At 46.2% G+C, this 17,084-nt stretch overlaps 8 non-coding genes across 8 annotated transcripts; all 8 read right to left on the minus strand.

Moving 5' to 3' along the window:
* Window positions 1-366: 366 nt before the first annotated feature.
* LOC130321626 (U2 spliceosomal RNA) lies at window positions 367-557 on the minus strand. The gene has a single exon (XR_008867317.1). It is a non-coding gene; the product is annotated as a U2 spliceosomal RNA (small nuclear RNA).
* A 2,095-nt stretch (window positions 558-2,652) lies between these two features.
* LOC130321628 (U2 spliceosomal RNA) lies at window positions 2,653-2,843 on the minus strand. The gene has a single exon (XR_008867319.1). It is a non-coding gene; the product is annotated as a U2 spliceosomal RNA (small nuclear RNA).
* Window positions 2,844-4,935: 2,092 nt separating this feature from the next.
* Window positions 4,936-5,126, minus strand: LOC130321629 (U2 spliceosomal RNA). Its single transcript, XR_008867320.1, has one exon. It is a non-coding gene; the product is annotated as a U2 spliceosomal RNA (small nuclear RNA).
* A 2,094-nt stretch (window positions 5,127-7,220) lies between these two features.
* On the minus strand, window positions 7,221-7,411 carry LOC130321630 (U2 spliceosomal RNA). The gene has a single exon (XR_008867321.1). It is a non-coding gene; the product is annotated as a U2 spliceosomal RNA (small nuclear RNA).
* Window positions 7,412-9,515: 2,104 nt separating this feature from the next.
* LOC130321631 (U2 spliceosomal RNA) lies at window positions 9,516-9,706 on the minus strand. Its single transcript, XR_008867322.1, has one exon. It is a non-coding gene; the product is annotated as a U2 spliceosomal RNA (small nuclear RNA).
* Window positions 9,707-11,782: 2,076 nt separating this feature from the next.
* On the minus strand, window positions 11,783-11,973 carry LOC130321632 (U2 spliceosomal RNA). Its single transcript, XR_008867323.1, has one exon. It is a non-coding gene; the product is annotated as a U2 spliceosomal RNA (small nuclear RNA).
* A 2,107-nt stretch (window positions 11,974-14,080) lies between these two features.
* LOC130321704 (U2 spliceosomal RNA) lies at window positions 14,081-14,271 on the minus strand. The gene has a single exon (XR_008867388.1). It is a non-coding gene; the product is annotated as a U2 spliceosomal RNA (small nuclear RNA).
* Window positions 14,272-16,365: 2,094 nt separating this feature from the next.
* Window positions 16,366-16,556, minus strand: LOC130321633 (U2 spliceosomal RNA). The gene has a single exon (XR_008867324.1). It is a non-coding gene; the product is annotated as a U2 spliceosomal RNA (small nuclear RNA).
* Between the last annotated feature and the right edge of the window lie 528 nt (window positions 16,557-17,084).

The raw sequence follows: 17,084 nt of genomic DNA on the forward strand, positions 1-17,084 counted from the left end.
ATTGGGGAAGGGATGAGATTTTATATTTCTTCATAAGCATTAATCTTATTTTGTCAATTAGGAACATTCAGCACCCACCCGCTATCAAGGCAGCTGCCTATCATGTCATGCCCTACCTGCACAGGTGTGCTGGCTACTCAAATGATCCAATTAAGGAGGCCATTTAGTCAGCAGCAGCAGAAGTCCTGTGCCTGGACGCTCCAACAGGGGCCAGACACAAGCAGAAGCAGAAGCAGCAGAAGCAGCAGCAGCACCACCTTTTGTTTTTTGGCTGCAGCAGCAGCAAGGCCCACAGGGCTGGCTAGCTGGCTAGCCAGCAAGCAGGTAGCAATGAAAGTAGGAATCTTTCTTTTTAACCCTGTAAGGGGGTGGTGCACTGTACCCGAAGATACTGCCATATCGGGTCAATGCATAGGGCGACGGAAGCAAGCTTCGAAATCGGCCCCCGTTCTCAAAAATCCATTTAATATATGGTCCCCAGATAGGGGACGTATCAGATATTAAACTGATAAGAACAGATACTACACTTGATCTTAGCCAAAAGGCCGAGAAGCGATAACCGTGAAAGGGGCGGGCCCAACAAGGTCCCCTTCATGGGCACTATCACTGCTTGCTGTCAGGGAGGCTGCCAGACAATTTTCCATGCACACTCTGGGCTGGGGGGCAGTCAACCACCAGTACACACAGCAGAACCTAAACCCATACCATTATTGCTAAGCAGCAAGACAGGGGCCCATTGCACTCCCACGGGGCTTTTTAAATGCAATCCATAACCCGGATTTGCCAGGAACCCTTCTTACTCCTCCTACTTGCATGTGACACTGGGCTTAGGATCTGCATAGGAAACACACACACAAGCACACACCTACCTTTGTTGCCTGCAGATGCCTCCTTGGCTGTCCCCAAACGGTATCAAACCAACACCCACGGGAAGCTGTAAGCATAGAGGACATGCCTGCACCCCATTGGACTTACCTGTGTGGGTTAAATCCGGGTTATTTGACAACCTATGGCGGTGATGGTTCTGCTCAGGCAGAGCAGTGCTGATGCTCCTCATAAAGCTGTCGCTGCTGTGAAGGTTCTAGGTGACATCACAAATCCCTATGGTTACATACACAACAAAGCTGGGTTGTTGTTGTTTACACTCTGCAAGGCCTGTGGAAGTGAGTGACATCATAGCACTGTAGTTCTGAGGGTTCTAGATGGATGCAACAATCTCCTGTTGCTTCTATGAAGGCCGTAATAGACGACATCACCAAACAGCTCCATAGTCACATACACAGCAAAGGAGAGATGTTGTTTACACCTAGTGATGTCAGTGGTATTGAGTGACATCACAGCACAGTGCTAAGGCTCCTGGGCCTGGACACAGCAGCGGCTGCAATATCTCAACGGAGAATACGTTTATATCTATGTGTGTGTGTGCGCGTATATATATATATATATATATATATATATATATATATATATATATATTTCTCCGCCGAAATCACTTTTAAACCCATTTCCACCTTTTTTTCCCTTCTCTTCCTCTTACTTTTTTTTCACGTTTTTTTTACGTTTTTCTCCTTTTCGCCTCTTTTCTGGGCGTATTATTCTTCTTTTTCTTCTTTTTTTTTGTCTAATGCATACCCCATCAGTGCAGCAATGCTTATTCAATACCGCCAGCAGATGGAGACACTGGGGGATAATTTTCTAAGGATTTATACTGATTTTTCCTGTCTGAATTTGTCGCACAGAAAGTTGCAGGCCAAATATGTGTGACATTTCTGCGACTTTAGCTTCTAGAGCATTTTTACAACATTATACATAGGTGCTGAATACATAAAAAGCGACTGTTCAGCGACAGACAAGTCGCATCGGCTGAAAGTAGGCCAGAATGTCAGTCCATGTTGGAGCAGGTTTAGATACAGTCTAAAGCATAGATCTCAAAGTCTGTGCACAGAATTTAGCAAGGGCCTCGCACCTTCTGATGCATCAGGTAGGTGCACAATAGCATAGCCTAACCCTCTGTACTTTGGTCTATATTGATGCGGGACATAGACAGCCAGCTGATGACCAATCCATTAGTGCAATGGATGGCTGGAAGCATTTGTCTTTGCCTTTGCAATACCACAGAAGCAATGCATGGTCAATGTAAAGCAATGACACACCTGTGTGAACAGCCAGGAGACCCCCCCCCCCCCCCCATGTTATGTTACATAGTTACATAGTTAGTACGGTCGAAAAAAGACATATGTCCATCAAGTTCAACCAGGGAATTAAGGGGTAGGGGTGTGGCGCGATATTGGGGAAGGGATGAGATTTTATATTTCTTCATAAGCATTAATCTTATTTTGTCAATTAGGAACATTCAGCACCCACCCGCTATCAAGGCAGCTGCCTATCATGTCATGCCCTACCTGCACAGGTGTGCTGGCTACTCAAATGATCCAATTAAGGAGGCCATTTAGTCAGCAGCAGCAGAAGTCCTGTGCCTGGACGCTCCAACAGGGGCCAGACACAAGCAGAAGCAGAAGCAGCAGAAGCAGCAGCAGCACCACCTTTTGTTTTTTGGCTGCAGCAGCAGCAAGGCCCACAGGGCTGGCTAGCTGGCTAGCCAGCAAGCAGGTAGAAATGAAAGTAGGAATCTTTCTTTTTAACCCTGTAAGGGGGTGGTGCACTGTACCCGAAGATACTGCCATATCGGGTCAATGCATAGGGCGACGGAAGCAAGCTTCGAAATCGGCCCCCGTTCTCAAAAATCCATTTAATATATGGTCCCCAGATAGGGGACGTATCAGATATTAAACTGATAAGAACAGATACTACACTTGATCTTAGCCAAAAGGCCGAGAAGCGATAACCGTGAAAGGGGCGGGCCCAACAAGGTCCCCTTCATGGGCACTATCACTGCTTGCTGTCAGGGAGGCTGCCAGACAATTTTCCATGCACACTCTGGGCTGGGGGGCAGTCAACCACCAGTACACACAGCAGAACCTAAACCCATACCATTATTGCTAAGCAGCAAGACAGGGGCCCATTGCACTCCCACGGGGCCTTTTTAAATGCAATCCATAACCCGGATTTGCCAGGAACCCTTCTTACTCCTCCTACTTGCATGTGACACTGGGCTTAGGATCTGCATAGGAAACACACACACAAGCACACACCTACCTTTGTTGCCTGCAGATGCCTCCTTGGCTGTCCCCAAACGGTATCAAACCAACACCCACGGGAAGCTGTAAGCATAGAGGACATGCCTGCACCCCATTGGACTTACCTGTGTGGGTTAAATCCGGGTTATTTGACAACCTATGGCGGTGATGGTTCTGCTCAGGCAGAGCAGTGCTGATGCTCCTCATAAAGCTGTCGCTGCTGTGAAGGTTCTAGGTGACATCACAAATCCCTATGGTTACATACACAACAAAGCTGGGTTGTTGTTGTTTACACTCTGCAAGGCCTGTGGAAGTGAGTGACATCATAGCACTGTAGTTCTGAGGGTTCTAGATGGATGCAACAATCTCCTGTTGCTTCTATGAAGGCCATAATAGACGACATCACCAAACAGCTCCATAGTCACATACACAGCAAAGGAGAGATGTTGTTTACACCTAGTGATGTCAGTGGTATTGAGTGACATCACAGCACAGTGCTAAGGCTCCTGGGCCTGGACACAGCAGCGGCTGCAATATCTCAACGGAGAATACGTTTATATCTATGTGTGTGTGTGCGCGTATATATATATATATATATATATATATATATATATATATATATATATTTCTCCGCCGAAATCACTTTTAAACCCATTTCCACCTTTTTTTCCCTTCTCTTCCTCTTACTTTTTTTTCACGTTTTTTTACGTTTTTCTCCTTTTCGCCTCTTTTCTGGGCGTATTATTCTTCTTTTTCTTCTTTTTTTTCGTCTAATGCATACCCCATCAGTGCAGCAATGCTTATTCAATACCGCCAGCAGATGGAGACACTGGGGGATAATTTTCTAAGGATTTATACTGATTTTTCCTGTCTGAATTTGTCGCACAGAAAGTTGCAGGCCAAATATGTGTGACATTTCTGCGACTTTAGCTTCTAGAGCATTTTTACAACATTATACATAGGTGCTGAATACATAAAAAGCGACTGTTCAGCGACAGACAAGTCGCATCGGCTGAAAGTAGGCCAGAATGTCAGTCCATGTTGGAGCAGGTTTAGATACAGTCTAAAGCATAGATCTCAAAGTCTGTGCACAGAATTTAGCAAGGGCCTCGCACCTTCTGATGCATCAGGTAGGTGCACAATAGCATAGCCTAACCCTCTGTACTTTGGTCTATATTGATGCGGGACATAGACAGCCAGCTGATGACCAATCCATTAGTGCAATGGATGGCTGGAAGCATTTGTCTTTGCCTTTGCAATACCACAGAAGCAATGCATGGTCAATGTACAGCAATGACACACCTGTGTGAACAGCCAGGAGACCCCCCCCCCCCCATGTTATGTTACATAGTTACATAGTTAGTACGGTCGAAAAAAGACATATGTCCATCAAGTTCAACCAGGGAATTAAGGGGTAGGGGTGTGGCGCGATATTGGGGAAGGGATGAGATTTTATATTTCTTCATAAGCATTAATCTTATTTTGTCAATTAGGAACATTCAGCACCCACCCGCTATCAAGGCAGCTGCCTATCATGTCATGCCCTACCTGCACAGGTGTGCTGGCTACTCAAATGATCCAATTAAGGAGGCCATTTAGTCAGCAGCAGCAGAAGTCCTGTGCCTGGACGCTCCAACAGGGGCCAGACACAAGCAGAAGCAGAAGCAGCAGAAGCAGCAGCAGCACCACCTTTTGTTTTTTGGCTGCAGCAGCAGCAAGGCCCACAGGGCTGGCTAGCTGGCTAGCCAGCAAGCAGGTAGCAATGAAAGTAGGAATCTTTCTTTTTAACCCTGTAAGGGGGTGGTGCACTGTACCCGAAGATACTGCCATATCGGGTCAATGCATAGGGCGACGGAAGCAAGCTTCGAAATCGGCCCCCGTTCTCAAAAATCCATTTAATATATGGTCCCCAGATAGGGGACGTATCAGATATTAAACTGATAAGAACAGATACTACACTTGATCTTAGCCAAAAGGCCGAGAAGCGATAACCGTGAAAGGGGCGGGCCCAACAAGGTCCCCTTCATGGGCACTATCACTGCTTGCTGTCAGGGAGGCTGCCAGACAATTTTCCATGCACACTCTGGGCTGGGGGGCAGTCAACCACCAGTACACACAGCAGAACCTAAACCCATACCATTATTGCTAAGCAGCAAGACAGGGGCCCATTGCACTCCCACGGGGCCTTTTTAAATGCAATCCATAACCCGGATTTGCCAGGAACCCTTCTTACTCCTCCTACTTGCATGTGACACTGGGCTTAGGATCTGCATAGGAAACACACACACAAGCACACACCTACCTTTGTTGCCTGCAGATGCCTCCTTGGCTGTCCCCAAACGGTATCAAACCAACACCCACGGGAAGCTGTAAGCATAGAGGACATGCCTGCACCCCATTGGACTTACCTGTGTGGGTTAAATCCGGGTTATTTGACAACCTATGGCGGTGATGGTTCTGCTCAGGCAGAGCAGTGCTGATGCTCCTCATAAAGCTGTCGCTGCTGTGAAGGTTCTAGGTGACATCACAAATCCCTATGGTTACATACACAACAAAGCTGGGTTGTTGTTGTTTACACTCTGCAAGGCCTGTGGAAGTGAGTGACATCATAGCACTGTAGTTCTGAGGGTTCTAGATGGATGCAACAATCTCCTGTTGCTTCTATGAAGGCCGTAATAGACGACATCACCAAACAGCTCCATAGTCACATACACAGCAAAGGAGAGATGTTGTTTACACCTAGTGATGTCAGTGGTATTGAGTGACATCACAGCACAGTGCTAAGGCTCCTGGGCCTGGACACAGCAGCGGCTGCAATATCTCAACGGAGAATACGTTTATATCTATGTGTGTGTGTGCGCGTATATATATATATATATATATATATATATATATATATATATATATTTCTCCGCCGAAATCACTTTTAAACCCATTTCCACCTTTTTTTCCCTTCTCTTCCTCTTACTTTTTTTTCACGTTTTTTTTACGTTTTTCTCCTTTTCGCCTCTTTTCTGGGCGTATTATTCTTCTTTTTCTTCTTTTTTTTCGTCTAATGCATACCCCATCAGTGCAGCAATGCTTATTCAATACCGCCAGCAGATGGAGACACTGGGGGATAATTTTCTAAGGATTTATACTGATTTTTCCTGTCTGAATTTGTCGCACAGAAAGTTGCAGGCCAAATATGTGTGACATTTCTGCGACTTTAGCTTCTAGAGCATTTTTACAACATTATACATAGGTGCTGAATACATAAAAAGCGACTGTTCAGCGACAGACAAGTCGCATCGGCTGAAAGTAGGCCAGAATGTCAGTCCATGTTGGAGCAGGTTTAGATACAGTCTAAAGCATAGATCTCAAAGTCTGTGCACAGAATTTAGCAAGGGCCTCGCACCTTCTGATGCATCAGGTAGGTGCACAATAGCATAGCCTAACCCTCTGTACTTTGGTCTATATTGATGCGGGACATAGACAGCCAGCTGATGACCAATCCATTAGTGCAATGGATGGCTGGAAGCATTTGTCTTTGCCTTTGCAATACCACAGAAGCAATGCATGGTCAATGTAAAGCAATGACACACCTGTGTGAACAGCCAGGAGACCCCCCCCCCCCCCCCATGTTATGTTACATAGTTACATAGTTAGTACGGTCGAAAAAAGACATATGTCCATCAAGTTCAACCAGGGAATTAAGGGGTAGGGGTGTGGCGCGATATTGGGGAAGGGATGAGATTTTATATTTCTTCATAAGCATTAATCTTATTTTGTCAATTAGGAACATTCAGCACCCACCCGCTATCAAGGCAGCTGCCTATCATGTCATGCCCTACCTGCACAGGTGTGCTGGCTACTCAAATGATCCAATTAAGGAGGCCATTTAGTCAGCAGCAGCAGAAGTCCTGTGCCTGGACGCTCCAACAGGGGCCAGACACAAGCAGAAGCAGAAGCAGCAGAAGCAGCAGCAGCACCACCTTTTGTTTTTTGGCTGCAGCAGCAGCAAGGCCCACAGGGCTGGCTAGCTGGCTAGCCAGCAAGCAGGTAGAAATGAAAGTAGGAATCTTTCTTTTTAACCCTGTAAGGGGGTGGTGCACTGTACCCGAAGATACTGCCATATCGGGTCAATGCATAGGGCGACGGAAGCAAGCTTCGAAATCGGCCCCCGTTCTCAAAAATCCATTTAATATATGGTCCCCAGATAGGGGACGTATCAGATATTAAACTGATAAGAACAGATACTACACTTGATCTTAGCCAAAAGGCCGAGAAGCGATAACCGTGAAAGGGGCGGGCCCAACAAGGTCCCCTTCATGGGCACTATCACTGCTTGCTGTCAGGGAGGCTGCCAGACAATTTTCCATGCACACTCTGGGCTGGGGGGCAGTCAACCACCAGTACACACAGCAGAACCTAAACCCATACCATTATTGCTAAGCAGCAAGACAGGGGCCCATTGCACTCCCACGGGGCCTTTTTAAATGCAATCCATAACCCGGATTTGCCAGGAACCCTTCTTACTCCTCCTACTTGCATGTGACACTGGGCTTAGGATCTGCATAGGAAACACACACACAAGCACACACCTACCTTTGTTGCCTGCAGATGCCTCCTTGGCTGTCCCCAAACGGTATCAAACCAACACCCACGGGAAGCTGTAAGCATAGAGGACATGCCTGCACCCCATTGGACTTACCTGTGTGGGTTAAATCCGGGTTATTTGACAACCTATGGCGGTGATGGTTCTGCTCAGGCAGAGCAGTGCTGATGCTCCTCATAAAGCTGTCGCTGCTGTGAAGGTTCTAGGTGACATCACAAATCCCTATGGTTACATACACAACAAAGCTGGGTTGTTGTTGTTTACACTCTGCAAGGCCTGTGGAAGTGAGTGACATCATAGCACTGTAGTTCTGAGGGTTCTAGATGGATGCAACAATCTCCTGTTGCTTCTATGAAGGCCGTAATAGACGACATCACCAAACAGCTCCATAGTCACATACACAGCAAAGGAGAGATGTTGTTTACACCTAGTGATGTCAGTGGTATTGAGTGACATCACAGCACAGTGCTAAGGCTCCTGGGCCTGGACACAGCAGCGGCTGCAATATCTCAACGGAGAATACGTTTATATCTATGTGTGTGTGTGCGCGTATATATATATATATATATATATATATATATATATATATATATATATATATATATATATATCGCCGAAATCACTTTTAAACCCATTTCCACCTTTTTTTCCCTTCTCTTCCTCTTACTTTTTTTTCACGTTTTTTTACGTTTTTCTCCTTTTCGCCTCTTTTCTGGGCGTATTATTCTTCTTTTTCTTCTTTTTTTTTCGTCTAATGCATACCCCATCAGTGCAGCAATGCTTATTCAATACCGCCAGCAGATGGAGACACTGGGGGATAATTTTCTAAGGATTTATACTGATTTTTCCTGTCTGAATTTGTCGCACAGAAAGTTGCAGGCCAAATATGTGTGACATTTCTGCGACTTTAGCTTCTAGAGCATTTTTACAACATTATACATAGGTGCTGAATACATAAAAAGCGACTGTTCAGCGACAGACAAGTCGCATCGGCTGAAAGTAGGCCAGAATGTCAGTCCATGTTGGAGCAGGTTTAGATACAGTCTAAAGCATAGATCTCAAAGTCTGTGCACAGAATTTAGCAAGGGCCTCGCACCTTCTGATGCATCAGGTAGGTGCACAATAGCATAGCCTAACCCTCTGTACTTTGGTCTATATTGATGCGGGACATAGACAGCCAGCTGATGACCAATCCATTAGTGCAATGGATGGCTGGAAGCATTTGTCTTTGCCTTTGCAATACCACAGAAGCAATGCATGGTCAATGTACAGCAATGACACACCTGTGTGAACAGCCAGGAGACCCCCCCCCCCCCCCATGTTATGTTACATAGTTACATAGTTAGTACGGTCGAAAAAAGACATATGTCCATTAAGTTCAACCAGGGAATTAAGGGGTAGGGGTGTGGCGCGATATTGGGGAAGGGATGAGATTTTATATTTCTTCATAAGCATTAATCTTATTTTGTCAATTAGGAACATTCAGCACCCACCCGCTATCAAGGCAGCTGCCTATCATGTCATGCCCTACCTGCACAGGTGTGCTGGCTACTCAAATGATCCAATTAAGGAGGCCATTTAGTCAGCAGCAGCAGAAGTCCTGTGCCTGGACGCTCCAACAGGGGCCAGACACAAGCAGAAGCAGAAGCAGCAGAAGCAGCAGCAGCACCACCTTTTGTTTTTTGGCTGCAGCAGCAGCAAGGCCCACAGGGCTGGCTAGCTGGCTAGCCAGCAAGCAGGTAGCAATGAAAGTAGGAATCTTTCTTTTTAACCCTGTAAGGGGGTGGTGCACTGTACCCGAAGATACTGCCATATCGGGTCAATGCATAGGGCGACGGAAGCAAGCTTCGAAATCGGCCCCCGTTCTCAAAAATCCATTTAATATATGGTCCCCAGATAGGGGACGTATCAGATATTAAACTGATAAGAACAGATACTACACTTGATCTTAGCCAAAAGGCCGAGAAGCGATAACCGTGAAAGGGGCGGGCCCAACAAGGTCCCCTTCATGGGCACTATCACTGCTTGCTGTCAGGGAGGCTGCCAGACAATTTTCCATGCACACTCTGGGCTGGGGGGCAGTCAACCACCAGTACACACAGCAGAACCTAAACCCATACCATTATTGCTAAGCAGCAAGACAGGGGCCCATTGCACTCCCACGGGGCCTTTTTAAATGCAATCCATAACCCGGATTTGCCAGGAACCCTTCTTACTCCTCCTACTTGCATGTGACACTGGGCTTAGGATCTGCATAGGAAACACACACACAAGCACACACCTACCTTTGTTGCCTGCAGATGCCTCCTTGGCTGTCCCCAAACGGTATCAAACCAACACCCACGGGAAGCTGTAAGCATAGAGGACATGCCTGCACCCCATTGGACTTACCTGTGTGGGTTAAATCCGGGTTATTTGACAACCTATGGCGGTGATGGTTCTGCTCAGGCAGAGCAGTGCTGATGCTCCTCATAAAGCTGTCGCTGCTGTGAAGGTTCTAGGTGACATCACAAATCCCTATGGTTACATACACAACAAAGCTGGGTTGTTGTTGTTTACACTCTGCAAGGCCTGTGGAAGTGAGTGACATCATAGCACTGTAGTTCTGAGGGTTCTAGATGGATGCAACAATCTCCTGTTGCTTCTATGAAGGCCGTAATAGACGACATCACCAAACAGCTCCATAGTCACATACACAGCAAAGGAGAGATGTTGTTTACACCTAGTGATGTCAGTGGTATTGAGTGACATCACAGCACAGTGCTAAGGCTCCTGGGCCTGGACACAGCAGCGGCTGCAATATCTCAACGGAGAATACGTTTATATCTATGTGTGTGTGTGCGCGTATATATATATATATATATATATATATATATTTCTCCGCCGAAATCACTTTTAAACCCATTTCCACCTTTTTTTCCCTTCTCTTCCTCTTACTTTTTTTTCACGTTTTTTTACGTTTTTCTCCTTTTCGCCTCTTTTCTGGGCGTATTATTCTTCTTTTTCTTCTTTTTTTTCGTCTAATGCATACCCCATCAGTGCAGCAATGCTTATTCAATACCGCCAGCAGATGGAGACACTGGGGGATAATTTTCTAAGGATTTATACTGATTTTTCCTGTCTGAATTTGTCGCACAGAAAGTTGCAGGCCAAATATGTGTGACATTTCTGCGACTTTAGCTTCTAGAGCATTTTTACAACATTATACATAGGTGCTGAATACATAAAAAGCGACTGTTCAGCGACAGACAAGTCGCATCGGCTGAAAGTAGGCCAGAATGTCAGTCCATGTTGGAGCAGGTTTAGATACAGTCTAAAGCATAGATCTCAAAGTCTGTGCACAGAATTTAGCAAGGGCCTCGCACCTTCTGATGCATCAGGTAGGTGCACAATAGCATAGCCTAACCCTCTGTACTTTGGTCTATATTGATGCGGGACATAGACAGCCAGCTGATGACCAATCCATTAGTGCAATGGATGGCTGGAAGCATTTGTCTTTGCCTTTGCAATACCACAGAAGCAATGCATGGTCAATGTAAAGCAATGACACACCTGTGTGAACAGCCAGGAGACCCCCCCCCCCCCATGTTATGTTACATAGTTACATAGTTAGTACGGTCGAAAAAAGACATATGTCCATCAAGTTCAACCAGGGAATTAAGGGGTAGGGGTGTGGCGCGATATTGGGGAAGGGATGAGATTTTATATTTCTTCATAAGCATTAATCTTATTTTGTCAATTAGGAACATTCAGCACCCACCCGCTATCAAGGCAGCTGCCTATCATGTCATGCCCTACCTGCACAGGTGTGCTGGCTACTCAAATGATCCAATTAAGGAGGCCATTTAGTCAGCAGCAGCAGAAGTCCTGTGCCTGGACGCTCCAACAGGGGCCAGACACAAGCAGAAGCAGAAGCAGCAGAAGCAGCAGCAGCACCACCTTTTGTTTTTTGGCTGCAGCAGCAGCAAGGCCCACAGGGCTGGCTAGCTGGCTAGCCAGCAAGCAGGTAGCAATGAAAGTAGTAATCTTTCTTTTTAACCCTGTAAGGGGGTGGTGCACTGTACCCGAAGATACTGCCATATCGGGTCAATGCATAGGGCGACGGAAGCAAGCTTCGAAATCGGCCCCCGTTCTCAAAAATCCATTTAATATATGGTCCCCAGATAGGGGACGTATCAGATATTAAACTGATAAGAACAGATACTACACTTGATCTTAGCCAAAAGGCCGAGAAGCGATAACCGTGAAAGGGGCGGGCCCAACAAGGTCCCCTTCATGGGCACTATCACTGCTTGCTGTCAGGGAGGCTGCCAGACAATTTTCCATGCACACTCTGGGCTGGGGGGCAGTCAACCACCAGTACACACAGCAGAACCTAAACCCATACCATTATTGCTAAGCAGCAAGACAGGGGCCCATTGCACTCCCACGGGGCTTTTTAAATGCAATCCATAACCCGGATTTGCCAGGAACCCTTCTTACTCCTCCTACTTGCATGTGACACTGGGCTTAGGATCTGCATAGGAAACACACACACAAGCACACACCTACCTTTGTTGCCTGCAGATGCCTCCTTGGCTGTCCCCAAACGGTATCAAACCAACACCCACGGGAAGCTGTAAGCATAGAGGACATGCCTGCACCCCATTGGACTTACCTGTGTGGGTTAAATCCGGGTTATTTGACAACCTATGGCGGTGATGGTTCTGCTCAGGCAGAGCAGTGCTGATGCTCCTCATAAAGCTGTCGCTGCTGTGAAGGTTCTAGGTGACATCACAAATCCCTATGGTTACATACACAACAAAGCTGGGTTGTTGTTGTTTACACTCTGCAAGGCCTGTGGAAGTGAGTGACATCATAGCACTGTAGTTCTGAGGGTTCTAGATGGATGCAACAATCTCCTGTTGCTTCTATGAAGGCCGTAATAGACGACATCACCAAACAGCTCCATAGTCACATACACAGCAAAGGAGAGATGTTGTTTACACCTAGTGATGTCAGTGGTATTGAGTGACATCACAGCACAGTGCTAAGGCTCCTGGGCCTGGACACAGCAGCGGCTGCAATATCTCAACGGAGAATACGTTTATATCTATGTGTGTGTGTGCGCGTGTATATATATATATATATATATATATATATATATATATATATATATATATATATATATATATTCTCCGCCGAAATCACTTTTAAACCCATTTCCACCTTTTTTTCCCTTCTCTTCCTCTTACTTTTTTTTCACGTTTTTTTACGTTTTTCTCCTTTTCGCCTCTTTTCTGGGCGTATTATTCTTCTTTTTCTTCTTTTTTTTTGTCTAATGCATACCCCATCAGTGCAGCAATGCTTATTCAATACCGCCAGCAGATGGAGACACTGGGGGATAATTTTCTAAGGATTTATACTGATTTTTCCTGTCTGAATTTGTCGCACAGAAAGTTGCAGGCCAAATATGTGTGACATTTCTGCGACTTTAGCTTCTAGAGCATTTTTACAACATTATACATAGGTGCTGAATACATAAAAAGCGACTGTTCAGCGACAGACAAGTCGCATCGGCTGAAAGTAGGCCAGAATGTCAGTCCATGTTGGAGCAGGTTTAGATACAGTCTAAAGCATAGATCTCAAAGTCTGTGCACAGAATTTAGCAAGGGCCTCGCACCTTCTGATGCATCAGGTAGGTGCACAATAGCATAGCCTAACCCTCTGTACTTTGGTCTATATTGATGCGGGACATAGACAGCCAGCTGATGACCAATCCATTAGTGCAATGGATGGCTGGAAGCATTTGTCTTTGCCTTTGCAATACCACAGAAGCAATGCATGGTCAATGTAAAGCAATGACACACCTGTGTGAACAGCCAGGAGACCCCCCCCCCCCCCATGTTATGTTACATAGTTACATAGTTAGTACGGTCGAAAAAAGACATATGTCCATCAAGTTCAACCAGGGAATTAAGGGGTAGGGGTGTGGCGCGATATTGGGGAAGGGATGAGATTTTATATTTCTTCATAAGCATTAATCTTATTTTGTCAATTAGGAACATTCAGCACCCACCCGCTATCAAGGCAGCTGCCTATCATGTCATGCCCTACCTGCACAGGTGTGCTGGCTACTCAAATGATCCAATTAAGGAGGCCATTTAGTCAGCAGCAGCAGAAGTCCTGTGCCTGGACGCTCCAACAGGGGCCAGACACAAGCAGAAGCAGAAGCAGCAGAAGCAGCAGCAGCACCACCTTTTGTTTTTTGGCTGCAGCAGCAGCAAGGCCCACAGGGCTGGCTAGCTGGCTAGCCAGCAAGCAGGTAGAAATGAAAGTAGGAATCTTTCTTTTTAACCCTGTAAGGGGGTAGTGCACTGTACCCGAAGATACTGCCATATCGGGTCAATGCATAGGGCGACGGAAGCAAGCTTCGAAATCGGCCCCCGTTCTCAAAAATCCATTTAATATATGGTCCCCATATAGGGGACGTATCAGATATTAAACTGATAAGAACAGATACTACACTTGATCTTAGCCAAAAGGCCGAGAAGCGATAACCGTGAAAGGGGCGGGCCCAACAAGGTCCCCTTCATGGGCACTATCACTGCTTGCTGTCAGGGAGGCTGCCAGACAATTTTCCATGCACACTCTGGGCTGGGGGGCAGTCAACCACCAGTACACACAGCAGAACCTAAACCCATACCATTATTGCTAAGCAGCAAGACAGGGGCCCATTGCACTCCCACGGGGCCTTTTTAAATGCAATCCATAACCCGGATTTGCCAGGAACCCTTCTTACTCCTCCTACTTGCATGTGACACTGGGCTTAGGATCTGCATAGGAAACACACACACAAGCACACACCTACCTTTGTTGCCTGCAGATGCCTCCTTGGCTGTCCCCAAACGGTATCAAACCAACACCCACGGGAAGCTGTAAGCATAGAGGACATGCCTGCACCCCATTGGACTTACCTGTGTGGGTTAAATCCGGGTTATTTGACAACCTATGGCGGTGATGGTTCTGCTCAGGCAGAGCAGTGCTGATGCTCCTCATAAAGCTGTCGCTGCTGTGAAGGTTCTAGGTGACATCACAAATCCCTATGGTTACATACACAACAAAGCTGGGTTGTTGTTGTTTACACTCTGCAAGGCCTGTGGAAGTGAGTGACATCATAGCACTGTAGTTCTGAGGGTTCTAGATGGATGCAACAATCTCCTGTTGCTTCTATGAAGGCCATAATAGACGACATCACCAAACAGCTCCATAGTCACATACACAGCAAAGGAGAGATGTTGTTTACACCTAGTGATGTCAGTGGTATTGAGTGACATCACAGCACAGTGCTAAGGCTCCTGGGCCTGGACACAGCAGCGGCTGCAATATCTCAACGGAGAATACGTTTATATCTATGTGTGTGTGTGCGCGTATATATATATATATATATATATATATATATATATATATATATATATATTTCTCCGCCGAAATCACTTTTAAACCCATTTCCACCTTTTTTTCCCTTCTCTTCCTCTTACTTTTTTTTCACGTTTTTTTACGTTTTTCTCCTTTTCGCCTCTTTTCTGGGCGTATTATTCTTCTTTTTCTTCTTTTTTTTCGTCTAATGCATACCCCATCAGTGCAGCAATGCTTATTCAATACCGCCAGCAGATGGAGACACTGGGGGATAATTTTCTAAGGATTTATACTGATTTTTCCTGTCTGAATTTGTCGCACAGAAAGTTGCAGGCCAAATATGTGTGACATTTCTGCGACTTTAGCTTCTAGAGCATTTTTACAACATTATACATAGGTGCTGAATACATAAAAAGCGACTGTTCAGCGACAGACAAGTCGCATCGGCTGAAAGTAGGCCAGAATGTCAGTCCATGTTGGAGCAGGTTTAGATACAGTCTAAAGCATAGATCTCAAAGTCTGTGCACAGAATTTAGCAAGGGCCTCGCACCTTCTGATGCATCAGGTAGGTGCACAATAGCATAGCCTAACCCTCTGTACTTTGGTCTATATTGATGCGGGACATAGACAGCCAGCTGATGACCAATCCATTAGTGCAATGGATGGCTGGAAGCATTTGTCTTTGCCTTTGCAATACCACAGAAGCAATGCATGGTCAATGTACAGCAATGACACACCTGTGTGAACAGCCAGGAGACCCCCCCCCCCCCATGTTATGTTACATAGTTACATAGTTAGTACGGTCGAAAAAAGACATATGTCCATCAAGTTCAACCAGGGAATTAAGGGGTAGGGGTGTGGCGCGATATTGGGGAAGGGATGAGATTTTATATTTCTTCATAAGCATTAATCTTATTTTGTCAATTAGGAACATTCAGCACCCACCCGCTATCAAGGCAGCTGCCTATCATGTCATGCCCTACCTGCACAGGTGTGCTGGCTACTCAAATGATCCAATTAAGGAGGCCATTTAGTCAGCAGCAGCAGAAGTCCTGTGCCTGGACGCTCCAACAGGGGCCAGACACAAGCAGAAGCAGAAGCAGCAGAAGCAGCAGCAGCACCACCTTTTGTTTTTTGGCTGCAGCAGCAGCAAGGCCCACAGGGCTGGCTAGCTGGCTAGCCAGCAAGCAGGTAGCAATGAAAGTAGGAATCTTTCTTTTTAACCCTGTAAGGGGGTGGTGCACTGTACCCGAAGATACTGCCATATCGGGTCAATGCATAGGGCGACGGAAGCAAGCTTCGAAATCGGCCCCCGTTCTCAAAAATCCATTTAATATATGGTCCCCAGATAGGGGACGTATCAGATATTAAACTGATAAGAACAGATACTACACTTGATCTTAGCCAAAAGGCCGAGAAGCGATAACCGTGAAAGGGGCGGGCCCAACAAGGTCCCCTTCATGGGCACTATCACTGCTTGCTGTCAGGGAGGCTGCCAGACAATTTTCCATGCACACTCTGGGCTGGGGGGCAGTCAACCACCAGTACACACAGCAGAACCTAAACCCATACCATTATTGCTAAGCAGCAAGACAGGGGCCCATTGCACTCCCACGGGGCCTTTTTAAATGCAATCCATAACCCGGATTTGCCAGGAACCCTTCTTACTCCTCCTACTTGCATGTGACACTGGGCTTAGGATCTGCATAGGAAACACACACACAAGCACACACCTACCTTTGTTGCCTGCAGATGCCTCCTTGGCTGTCCCCAAACGGTATCAAACCAACACCCACGGGAAGCTGTAAGCATAGAGGACATGCCTGCACCCCATTGGACTTACCTGTGTGGGTTAAATCCGGGTTATTTGACAACCTATGGCGGTGATGGTTCTGCTCAGGCAGAGCAGTGCTGATGCTCCTCATAAAGCTGTCGCTGCTGTGAAGGTTCTA

This window comes from Hyla sarda, unplaced genomic scaffold (assembly GCF_029499605.1).
Source record: "Hyla sarda isolate aHylSar1 unplaced genomic scaffold, aHylSar1.hap1 scaffold_228, whole genome shotgun sequence".
NCBI classification, from domain to species: domain Eukaryota; kingdom Metazoa; phylum Chordata; class Amphibia; order Anura; family Hylidae; genus Hyla; species Hyla sarda.